Consider the following 13,612-nt stretch of genomic DNA (forward strand, 5'->3'; position numbering starts at 1 on the left):
CTAAGTCTGTCTGGCCGTTTCTCTTGAGAGGTGTTACTTTGATACCTAAGTCTGGCCGTTTCTCTTGAGAAGTGTTAATTTGATACCTAAGTCTGTCTGGCCGTTTCTCTTGAGAGGTGTTAATTTGATACCTATGTCTGTCTGGCCGTTTCTCTTGAGAGGTGTTACTTTGATACCTAAGTCTGGCCGCTTCTCTTGAGAGGTGTTAATTTGATACCTAAGTCGGTCTGGCCGTTTCTCTTGAGAGGTGTTAATTTGATACCTAAGTCTGTCTGGCCGTTTCTCTTGAGAGGTGTTAATTTGAAATATTTATTTGGCCTGGCCGCTTCTCTTGAGAGGTGTTAAATTGATACCTAAGTCTGTCTGGCCGTTTCTCTTGAGAGGTGTTAATTTGATACCTAAGTCTGTCTGGCCGCTTCTCTTGAGAGGTGTTAATTTGATACCTAAGTCTGTCTGGCCCTTTCTCTTGAGAGGTGTTACTTTGATACCTAAGTCTGTCTGGCCGTTTCTCTTGAGAGGTGTTACTTTGATACCTAAGTCTGGCCGCTTCCCTTGAGAGGTGTTACTTTGATACCTAAGTCTGGCCGCTTCCCTTGAGAGGTGTTACTTTGATACCTAAGTCTGGCCGCTTCCCTTGAGAGGTGTTAATTTGATACCTAAGTCTGTCTGGCCCTTTGTCTTGAGAGGTGTTAATTTGATACCTAAGTCTGGCCGCTTCCCTTGAGAGGTGTTAATTTGATACCTAAGTCTGTCTGGCCCTTTCTCTTGAGAGGCACACTTTGATTAATTTATTGATTCTCATATTTTCTATTGAACTGTGATATAACTAACTACTTCTATAGGGCATATTACAAACTTGCATATTTTTCAAATAATACGTAATAGTATGGAACTTCGTTGGATCATAATTCAATAAGGTTGCCACAAAATGGTCAAAACTGTATTGCGATACATTTGATATATTTTTTTTTTTTAATTTAAATGAAAGCAGAAGGAATAAATATTTCGATGAACTTTGTTTATTAGCTACATGCAGCAGACATGCTAAATAATATTTTCCCATACAAACATCAACATGCCTGCTATTTCTGGATGCTCAGTGTATATAGTAGTTATTTATTGTGATTGGGGGGGGGGGGGGGGGTCTATTTTCTAAATTTTATTAGAAAAAGGAATGCTTATTCATAGATATCAGCTTATTTCTGGTAAAACTTATCACAAGGTATAAACATCGCAATATGCAAACCTGTACCGTGTTTCGTATTGAGTTGCAATACCGCGGTATACCAGTTTAGGGTTTGGTAGTTATAAAATACGAACACTGTAGTTGTTTTAAGATACACACCGATGGCGTGCTTTTGGCCAATTTAGTTTTATGTATATAAACAAATTGATTGCGAAAGTAAACTTTAAAAATAATATGGATATACTTCAGTTTTCATGGCTGGTTGCTGTCTGTACTTCTGCTTGTCCAACTGGCAAAGTAATTAAACTCTAGGTGGGTTAATTTCTAAACCAATGGCTTGATTCAATAGAGCCCGCGATTCAACAGAAAGCAGCACATATGAATATAATGTCGTATATTTTGTTTAGCAATGTTTCCAGCAAAGCAGACCACCCACTTGTTTACCCTGAAAGTCGGTTCTAACAAATAAATAGCAAAGCAGAAGTATGTTGAGCGGAGTCAGGTCCAGTTTGGTGGAGTGTGATCATCTGAAGCCGACGAGAAATGATATATTTAGCGAAAGAAATGTTTTAGAGAGTAAATTCAAACATGAGCCTTACCCAGACCACCAAAACATATAACACTTTTACAAATGAAAAACGCGTAATTTTAGAGTTAATACAAACCAATGATTATTCCTTCTAACTTGGGCAGCCATTTTCTTTTCTTTTCAATGCGTCCGGTTCTCTAACTTGGGGCGAAGTGACGTCAGCCCCGACCAACTCCTGTATGCACAGTGTAAACAAAAGCAGTAATTTACGACAAGGCGCTTCTCTCTGATCTACTTGACTACAGTAAAACAATATAAATGACGTGATAATATAATAAACTATTTAACTAAATATATTTAAAGTTGCATTATCGTAAAATAATTCAAAGGAAAGATGTACGCTATTAGGCCTATTGGTATGCTACGTTGGAGCAGAAACGACAACCACGATATCCAAGTGATAATTTTATTTTATTTGAGACTACGTAATTGGTCAATTCTGTGATTTTAGATGGGACAGTCTACTTAGTTTTACAGAACTATTTACAGTAATAAACCATGTCCATTACCATTTTAGGGGCGACAGGTAATATTACACAATACCGGTATGTATTTTTGTGTCTAGACAGCGTTAAATAATTGGCTCGTCTAGTTATCTATCAAAGACACACCTGCCAACCAGGAACCACAGGTAGAGGCAACTAACAGCATAGACCAATCAACTAAAAAAACCATTCCGTGTATCATTTCAGTACGTAGGTTAATGCATGGACAAAACATGGTATAATTATTTCGACTTGTTGTGTAGCCACTTTGACAATGGTGGTGTATTTTGTATAGGGAAAATAATATATACTTATTGCTGGCTTACTAGGATGTATATTATTACAGAACATTGCAATGCATGACTATTTTATCATCCCGCAAAAACCAGGTAGATTTGCTTCTCTAGTTCTTAGACTCATTCCTGATGTTACGCGTTAAGTATTACGTAACCACCAGCTCGCTAGAGGGCGTATTCACTGGAATGGAACAAAATGGCTACTCCCGTTATATATAATAGCCGCCACATTTAACCGTTTTATTAATTAAATATTTATTAATATACTTGTTGATATTAAGCAATAATGTGCATTGAATATGCGCAACAGTCCAAAAGCCTTGCTTAAGGATTCCTTTAAGTTCCACCCCAAATTAATTTTAAAGTTCTTAAAACACTTTGGTTTCTACAAAGTTTTAAAATATACTTACCTTGATTTTATGTATTGTATTATACTTTTCACCCACAGCTCCTTACACTGTGGTTTTACATAAATATATATAAATAATAGTTTTCATATACTTGCCATTTGTGACACCCAATAGCCGATGTGTATTTTTGTGCTGGGATGTCGTTAAACATTAACGAATTAATTAATTAATTAATTAATTAATTAATTAACTAATTCATTCATCCCTTCATTCATTCCAATAGCTGATGATTAATTGATTAATAAATCAATGTCGTTAAACAAAACTAACTTTAACTTTCAACTGGTGCGTGTGTGAAGTGTGTGTGTGTGTGTGTGTGTGTGTGTGTGTGAAGTGTGTGTGTGTGTGTGTGTGTGTGTGAAGTGTGTGTGTGTGTGTGTGTGTGTTGGAGAGAGTGCATAGTCGTCAGAGTTCAACGTCCCTCCCACACGTCTGATACCTACTTTATGGTGCTCTGAAATGTTGCCAGTAAATACAGGAAGCCGTATTTTAGACCACTCCCATTAAGCATCTGCGACGGCCCTACTTTCAACAGTAGTTATTTATGTGTATGGATCTACCAACTGAATGCTTTTCCCTGAGATGGTCTTGATGTGATTTGTCGTTAAATTGAAGTTATACCACCTCACAGAAATGTAAGATGCTGTGTAGGCTAAGGTTGCATTGTACCAAAGAAGAACGTTCACGGAGTACAAATAGCTACAGCTAGTCTATTATACCAACCCGGGGAGAGAACGGTGAAATGACAAAAGTAAGAGCATATACCTAGCCAAATTAGCTGGCATAAATTTAACAATATAAATTAACAATTACTCAAAACCACCCGCCTGTACATCCCTTGGATGGAAGAGCGACCTTAAGCACTCGACCAAACAAGCACTCCAACCCGGGGATCAACGGCGGGATGGCAGCGAATGATTTAATAACCATTAGATATGGCATAAATTTAACAATATAAATTAACAATTACTGAAAACCACCCGCCTGTACATCCCTTGGATGGAAGAGCGACCGTAAGCACTCGACCAAACAAGCACTCCAACCCGGGGATCAACGGCGGGATGGTAGCGAGTGATTTAATAACCGTTGGATATGACAATGCTTGAATCGTTACACCTGTGACTCCCTTGGAGTGTTCCAACCCGGGGAGAGCGCGGTGAAATGACTAAAGCGGGCTTACACTACTAACAAAATAGCTGGAACAACCCCCATATGGACGGACACCCAAATGGAATAGCGACCCTAAGCATTGCGACCCAATTAACATTCCACGCCGGGGGGGACGACAGTTGGGGTACCAGCCAGACCTAACCACGATAACCATATTATTTTACTGTAAATATATATTCATGTTCTGAAACTCGTGATTGGCAATTGGTATATATCACTTCCATTAGCGAAACAGTAGCTTTTTTCTTCTTTTTTTTCTTTCTTTCTCACTAAGACAGGATCGAAGTCGCAGTAACCTAATTGGCTAATTAACCAGCCAATCAACATCGTTAGATAATCAACCAAGATAGGACACCACTAATTATCGCCTATTTTTTGCAGCACTCTCATTGGTCCAATCCAGCCAGTCACGGATCAAGAACCCCACTACACCTAACTGTAAATAAACTGTACGAATTTGTCTTTGCACCCGCACCATGTTTTTTTTTTTATTACTGATGCATTCCATCCTAGCTAACTAAGGTAAGTCAGCTAGGGTTCCAAAAGCAAAGACATGCAGGAAAACCGATACCCAACTATCCAGATAGCCTGAAGACAAACCAAGTAAGCCTACTAAAATCCTATATTTAGGGGGCGGGAATCAAAATTCTTCAAACTAAGTACCTAGATTGGTGCATATATGTATACAGTTGCTACTTGCCACCGATAGTTTCGTTTCATTGCATTGGTAATAAAGTTAAGTATGCCAAGCACTAGGCTTTTTAAACCAATACCTACACTATAAGAGTTTAACCCTTCAAATTAGATAGCTAGGCTAGTGTAACTCCCCCTTCGTCATTGTATTCAGTGCTATACAAGGACGGAGGGGGATGGGTGGGCATGAATGACCGTTGAACTCACTAGAATAGGGACTTAAGACAATAGGTACAATCTTAACACAAAACTAGGATTCACACACAGACTACACGCTTACTGCATCAGTACACAGGATGCACTGACTAATGATAACAATGCACCCGCCCCCATTTAATGGCCCAACACGTACTCTAATAAGGAACCGGACAAAAGAATACCGGTTCCGAATACACAATTGCAATGCACCCGGGGGAAGCTGAACAAAAGAATATCGGCCTCCCCCACCCAAACCCCCAATACTTGCTGCTGGTAATAACTTGGTACTTGGTTATGCCACGACTAGAAGCGGTCAGGCCCTTTATAAGGGCCCTATGGGCAACCTAGGGAGACACCACAGCATCGTAGAGGTCTAAAATTAACGAGCTACTCTCGATTCACTAATATCAAAACCTATATTAGCTCGGCCATTTACCTTTCGACCGACCGTTCAAAATTGCGCCAAATTCCGATTTGATCGGGCTGCTGGTGCTCCCTTGCACCTGTCAGTGCAGGCGGTCCCTACTCTACCCTCCCCCCACCTTTCCTGTCATGGACAGGCGTGTGCTACAACAGCTTGTTCTGAATGTGCACGTAAAACCCTATGACCTGACCTGACCTATTTCACTAAATATCGTAAGGCCACTGTACACACCTTCTCCAAAACCTCTGAAAGTCTTCATATAACAGGAAATGCATTTTGTTCCTGTTGCTGAAGAACTACCACGTCAAGTATTGCAACGTACTCACACAAACGTACCCTATCCACACACACACACACACACAGAGAGAGAGAGAGAGAGAGAGAGAGAGAGAGAGAGAGAGAGAGAGAGAGAGAGAGAGAGAGAGAGAGAGAGAGAGAGAGAGAGAGAGAGAGAGAGAGAGAGAGAGATCCTTGCCAAACAATATGATGACGCCGGTTTCAATTTTGTTACGAAATATACGTTAACAAGTTGCATTAAGTTGTGGTATGCATGCAAAATGGCCTGGCCACAGAGCCACGACAAGAAACCGTTTATTTTCAGTGTACCAATCAATGTGTTTATAATAAATGATACATGGCAAAAAGTGTAACGAATTTAAGCCTACTGGAACACATTGACTGCTGGATGGCAAACTCACAGTTATATCGACACTTGGCCACAGATGGAATCCGCTCTCGCCACAAATAACAGCCAGGAATCTTTATGTGTACTCCCGCATCCCCCAAACAGGATAGCACACATGCCGTCCTTTGATGGACCAGTTATGGATCATTGGTTGGGACGGGAAATAATCAAACTGGCGCACTGAAGAGGATCGAGCCTTCAATAAATGGAACCTCAGACAGACGTTCTTGCTACGTTATATACGTTATCTACGTAATATCCATAAAGGTTTGTATGTTCCTGACAAAACATGCCGAGTTATTTCAATATATTTAAACTGCAGTTTTCTGAGCACATTTTGGCTGATTTAATTTTTTTCACCCCTCCAAACTTCCGACAAATCTTGTATAAAGACTACTAGCATGTCTACTTACTGAAATTTAAATAAAAAGGATAGGTCACCGGCCTATTTAAAAACAATATATTTCAAAACATATATCCCTACCCCTTACTATTTTTTTTAACGTTGTGTAATGCAAAATATTATTAACATTTCATATATAACTCTACAAATAGATCAGAAAGCATCTTATGACACACATATAGGTCACGCGCGCAACCAAGGGCGCGTGTGTGTGTGTTGCGGGTGTTCATCCCTCCCCCGAAAAATTCATGTATAACACATTTATAACACTTTATTTATTGGAATTTAATGGGGGAACACCCAATATCTTGTTCAGCTTGATATTTTTGTGGAATATAAGTTACTTTATTTTACTTTTGAATAATGTAAGTGCCCTTTTTAAATATTGCACCCTTCCCTGGAAAAATCATGCATTCGCCCCTGTATGTAATTGTGTATTTGATTGGTTTGAGCCAATATTGCATAATAGGCCTACTCAAGTAGTCATCTGTTACACTCACAATTAGGACCCATGTCTACGATCCGCTGACCCTGTCAATGTCTCCGGTTAGCAACTTTAGGATAGAAGGAAATGTTTTTCTTAACGACGCACTCAACACATTTCATTTACGGTTATATGGCGTTAGGCATATGGTTAAAGACCACACAGATATTAAGAGACGAAACCCGCTGTCGCCACTTCATGGGCTATTCTTTTCGATTAGCAGCAAGGGATCTTTTATATGCACCATCCCATAAACAGGGTAGTACATACCACGGCCTTTGATATATCAGTCGTTGTGCACTGGCTGAAACGAGAAATAGCCCAATGTGTCCACCGACGGGGATCGATCACAGACCGACCGCGCATCGAGCGAGCGTTTTACCACTTGGCTACGTACCGCCCCTTTTAAGATAGAAGTCACTTTTCGCACCCTTGTTTTGACTTCGTACACAATAAATAATAATTATAACATATAATACTGTAATCTCATTTCAAATCAATATTCTGTTTTTTGTTGTTGTGGTAAAGCGCTCGCTTGATGCGCATTCAGTTTGAGATCGATCCCCGTCGGTGAGCCCATTGGGCTATTTCTCGTTCCAGCAAATGCACTACAACTGGTATATCAAAGGCCGTGATATGTGCTATCTTGTCTGTGGGATGGTGCATATAAAACATCCCTTGCTACTAATGGAAATGTTTAGCGGGTTTTCTTTCTGAGACTACATGTAAAAATTACCAAATGTTTGACATCCAATAGCCGATGACATCCAATAGCCGATGACATCCAGTAGCCGATGACATCCAGTAGCCGATGATAAATAAATCAATGTGCTCTAGTGATGCTATTAAACAAAACAAACTTTGTGTGTTTGTTTTCCAGTGAAAAATTAATGGTGTTTTTTTCCCTTGGCAGGCAAGGGGGTGATGGTGGAGGTGGGGTGGGGTTTCCAGCAAAATATTAAAATTATGTAGTAGTGTTGGTATAAAGAGCTCCTACTGTCAATAGTTAGTTGGAAATTCCCTATTAGCTCAGTTAGTAGACTCTTGTACTCCGTGGTTCTAATCCCATAAGTGGACGTTGATTTTTCTGTTACATTTGGAGCAAACGTAGGAACTGAGTATGTTCTTAAAACAACAATGCAATAATAACCCAGTTAGGAACAGTAACAAGTCAACTGCCCGTGGCCCACAGCTCCGGGACTTAGCTTCACTTGATGGGGGCGGGTGCTTTTTATCAGTTATAATGGATTTTTTTTTACTTGGCAGCTACAAGGAGGTTAAACCCCCAACCTCCTCTGGAGCAGCCACTGGAACCATAATTAGATACAAGCACCATAAGTACAACCACTCCAACATAGTATTATGTAACTCACGCAAATAACGCTATAGTGGGAGTGGCTGAATACCATTTGTATTGTTATAGCACGATGTACAACATGAATAAACAGCATATAAGCAATACTCTGTAGCTATTCAATGAACGCTTTATTAACATAATTGATACAAACATTTATAGATGACAATACCCATTAGGTGTTTAGAATAACACTACGAAATATAACTCTCTCTCTCTCTCTCTCTCTCTCTCTCTCTCTCTCTCTCTCTCTCTCTCTCTCTCTCTCTCTCTCTCTCTCTCTCTCTCTCTCTCTCTCTCTCTCTCTCTCTCTCTCACACACACACACACACACACATACGATCATATACACACACAACATGTATATAGATCAACATATTCTTTAAATATTTGAATATAACTATATTTAACATCAGTGATATGTGACACATTGCTGGCTTCAAAAACATGCAGAATTTCTTCTGTTCCCTCTGTCTACCTTAAAGGTAAACATGGAGATTGCCAGTGATTCCATACAAGAAGTTCGTCTGCTTTTTCTGAACGAAGGGCAATCACCCATGATGACATCGCTGTTCGCAGATGTATCATCTTCCTTTTCGACGATTCGAGAAAGAACCGGCGGCTTTAAGGACAGAACAACGGAAATGGCGAGCAGGTTTTCTGATATGGTTTAGACAATGAAAATAAACCTCAAATAAATGGGCAGTCTGCGTTGTAGTAAAAATACGTCAGACCAACAAATATGAAGTATAGTCTATTTGATTTTTAGATAATACAAACCTAAGGTGTTCACTTTTAAACAAAAATAGTTGGTGTACAGAAACAACAAGAAACGTCAGTTCTTCACTTTAGACCAACAATTTTGAAGCATAATCTATCAGCTTTGTACATAATAGGAAACATCAGTTCTTCATTTCAGACCGATAACCCTCAATCATAATCTATTGGGCTTTGTAGACAAAACAGAACCCCAGTTTTTCACTCTAGACCAAACAGTCGTGTTGCTACATGTGTAGTGAATGCAAATCTCAGATCCTCAATTTAGACAACTGTCTGAAGCACACTCGTCCAAGTTTGTTGGTAAGCAGTATTTCAGGTTTCACTCTAAACGTCTAATGGTGAGTATGCAGTTTGTGAGTAAGCAGTATTTCAGGTCTCCACTCTAAACGTCTAATGTTGAGTGTGCAGTTTGTGAGTAAGCAGTATTTCAGGTCTCCACTCTAAACGTCTAATGTTGAGTGTGCAGTTTGTGAGTAAGCAGTATTTCAGGTCTCCACTCTAAACGTCTAATGTTGAGTATGCAGTTTGTGAGTAAGCAGTATTTCAGGTTTCACTCTAAACGTCTAATGGTGAGTATGCAGTTTGTGAGTAAGCAGTATTTCAGGTTCCACTCTAAACGCCTAATGGTGATTATGCAGTTTGTTGGTAAGCAGTATTTCAGGTTTCACTCTAAACGTCTAATGGTGAGTATGCAGTTTGTGAGTAAGCAGTATTTCAGGTTCCACTCTAAACGTCTAATGTTGAGTATGCAGTTTGTGAGTAAGCAGTATTTCAGGTTTCACTCTAAACGTCTAATATTGAATATGCAGTTTTTCACTCCAGAGGAAACGTCTAATGCAGAAGGTACAGTTCTTCTCTTTAGAATCAACGTCTGGTGCAGAGTCTACGAGATTCGTCGAGGATTCTAAGTTCTTCACTTCAAAGAAACACCGGTTCTGCTATAGAATGTTGCAGTCAGTGAAAGGCATACGTTAATTATCCTGTGTTACTGTAGAACGTTTGATTAAATGTCAATAAACGTAGTGCCGTGACCACGATTAATTTACAAAGTTATCAAATTCTATGTGTTCAGAACAATATCACACACTTTGATTATAGATAGTCAGACATCGTTGCTACATTTACACCATCCGGACAAACATTGTGAGCAAACAGTGTCATATCTGTAGACGTGTATTGCTTTTGAACATAAGCATTTAGTCGGTTAATTAAAGGATTAACTTAGAACAGTCAAGATAAAGCGCTCGCTTGATGCGCGGTCGGTCTGTGATCGATCCCCGTCACTGGACCCATTGTGCTATTTCTCATTCCGGCCAACGCACCACAACTGGTATATCAAATTTCGTGGTATGTCCTGTCCTGTGTTGGACGATGCTTATAAATGATCACTTGCTACTAATGGAAAAATGTAGCGGGTTTCCTCTCTAAGACTATATGCAAAAATTACAAAACGTTTGACACCTAAAAGCCGATGATTAATAAATCAATGTGCTCTAGAGCTGTCATCAGGTCAAGCCAGGTCAGGTCAGAGTGTTTAACGTGCACATTCAGAGCAAGCTGTTGTTAGGCACGCCTGCCTGGGCATAGGCCCCGGCCTCGGTCGGCTCCTCTGTCCAGGACAGGAAAGCGGTGTCGTTTAACAAAACAAAGTTTTACAGCGAGCGCTTGTGACAAGGTGAAAATACCTATAGTACTGAGTCCCTTATGTTAGATATAAAAAATAATTGTCAAAATTTGGCAACGGATAGTCAAAGAGCCAAGGCTGACATTTTTGGTCAAGGTGAACCCTTCTGCTATACTTTTTAAACCATTTTTTTATTTCAAGGTTATCATCTCAGAAGTTATGATGAAATGTTGGTCTGCGCTGCGAAATCCATTGCGAATTTTATATAGGGCATATATTTCATGGACACTTTCGAAGTGGTTTTATATAAAGTTTTATCACAAATGATGCAAAGTAACAGAATATAATATGTTTTAAAATAGATATACTATGAGAAAATTAAATTTTGTCTTGTAATGACGTAGATAAACAGCAAGATATAGGTATTACGTTTCCAGCGACGTTGGCGACGGTGTCAACGTGTATATGACTTGAACGTTAAATTTACGTTTAGCTCCATTTATCACAAACTAAAAGTCCTACATCAATGCAACTTAGCTTATAGCTGCCCCTATGTTTATCGCATTGCATTTTCAAAAAGTTATTTAAAATTTACAATTTTTAACTAAAAGACTATTAATTAGCCTGTAGGTCGGTATTAAATTTGTGCATTTATATTAAATTTTCGCATTTATGTCGATTTTGTACAGGTTATAAGTAGCTGATTTATAGTTGTATCTCTGTTCAAATTGAATTAATTTGTTTTTAAGATGCATTGAACATCGTTGGATGCACCTACATATATGAGCGACATGAAATAAATTTAAGGTAGCCAGACATTTAATTTTGATGAATTCTAGTTGATTATGTTTGTGTAGTTGTCAAGACTCAAATGTAACATGTGTTTAAGAAACGTGTGTCATGTATGTTATCAAGGGTGGAAGAAACTGTACATTTCCGAAGATATTATATGAAAATTATGAAACTGCATAAATTCTTTTATACTACCACTTGAAATAATAATTATGCACCAGCTGTTATTGTTATTATATACACTTATTCGTTATATAACTGAACCATGTTCGTAGGTTACATTTCCGGTGTTTCGTACTTTGTTTGTGTTTATGTTTGTGTGTGTTTGTGTGTGTGTGTGTGTGGGGGGGGGGGGGGGGGGGGGGGCTTATTTTTACCCGAATGTATAAATCTGTATAAAAACATCTATTCACATTTGCATTACTACCAAACAGCTATATAAGGTTTCAAACGAATCACTGTGCATGTTGACATGGAATATGACTAACATTGTGAGAAGAATGGTGAAAATGTATGTACTTAGCGAAAATGACGTGAACCTCTCCATCGTAGTGGTTTCCTGAATGGCGAAGTTTGCTCCAGTGGTGGTGATGGTGGTGGTGATGGTGGTGGTGGTGGTGGTGGTGGTTGCGGTGGTGGTATGGTGGTGGGTGGGATGGTTAGTGGTGGTGGTGGTGGTGGTGGCGGTGGTGGTGATTGTTTTTGGTGGTGGTGGTGGTTGGTGGTGGGTGATCCACTAATACCTCTGGTGGTGGTCTCCTACGCTTATTCTTCCCTGGTTGAGCTCTGATAAGCATCAAACAGCATGTGAACTTGAGCTCCACATAAGCATTTTCAGTTCCTGCCTATACACAATATGGGTCTGGTTACACAGATTTACTGTAGGAGCAAATATTTTCAATCGTGTGTCAATCAAATGTGTTGAGAGAGGTAAATCTGGTATTGAAGACTGAACAAGCTTGATTTTGATAATTGGGGGGGGGGGGGGGGGGTAGTTACAGAGCCACGGTTACTTGGTCACCTTAAAGGCAGTGAGCCAGGGATTACACAACTGGTGAGTATAATATAGTGCTAAGTAAAATACCTGTTACAATTTGAGTATCTACACCACTCGTTTTTGTGGTAGGCATTAGTTGTAACCACTCTTCCGATGTGTATGAATCACTAACCATACAGTATATGTTTGGTTGTGGGAAATCTGAGGCATCACCGGAGTAGCCATTATCACCAAAACTGTAGTGACACTGAGGCGTGGGTATACCCCATTTTAGGTCAAACTAATTATGATAGATAGCGGCAGGTAGTAATAAATAGAAAATGTATACACTGTAGTACTTACTAAAGACGTTTTCTCTTAAATCACGTGATGCTGCCAGATACTAGCTCTCTCAAAGACTATAAGGACCTTCAGATTTGTAACTATGTCTGTACATCTTGACCACGAAGTCTGCCATAGGGTTGTCACAACATATGTATTTGAACAATGTAAGGCCGAGTGATCATACACTTGGAAGAAATTAAGAAATATCATCTCCCTGGAACACACCTGTGATTTTTACTTTGCTCTTCCTCACCAAATTATCAATAATATCACTAACAGTCTCATCTAGTTTTGAAAAAATACCCAACCTGAGGATCAGTAGGAAATTCGAGGAATATAGTCTCAAATGCTTTGACTGTTGCTTTGGATTCTATTTTAATAAACAGTGATCAATATATTCCATGTTGGAGGTAAAAATTCTAAACCAGGATCACTTCTAAGCTTTGTGGGAGAGATCTGCGTTAAATGCTATACATTATCCAGGCTGTTGTTAGAATGTCTGGCAGTAAAATGTGTGGCAACGGACTATCAGATAGTAAATAGCCTGTTGCTTTACATAAGACAAAATGAGTGGCAAGTGGAATAACCAATTTCAACAGGCGACTTCACCAAAATTCAGAATTTGCAATATTTATTTGTAATATCACCTGTTTCCATGTTTAGCAACTGGCTATCACAGACGAAGAACAAACATGAACATTTAACAATTATTTTATTA

Source organism: Gigantopelta aegis, chromosome 15, assembly GCF_016097555.1.
Source record: "Gigantopelta aegis isolate Gae_Host chromosome 15, Gae_host_genome, whole genome shotgun sequence".
NCBI lineage: Eukaryota > Metazoa > Mollusca > Gastropoda > Neomphalida > Peltospiridae > Gigantopelta > Gigantopelta aegis.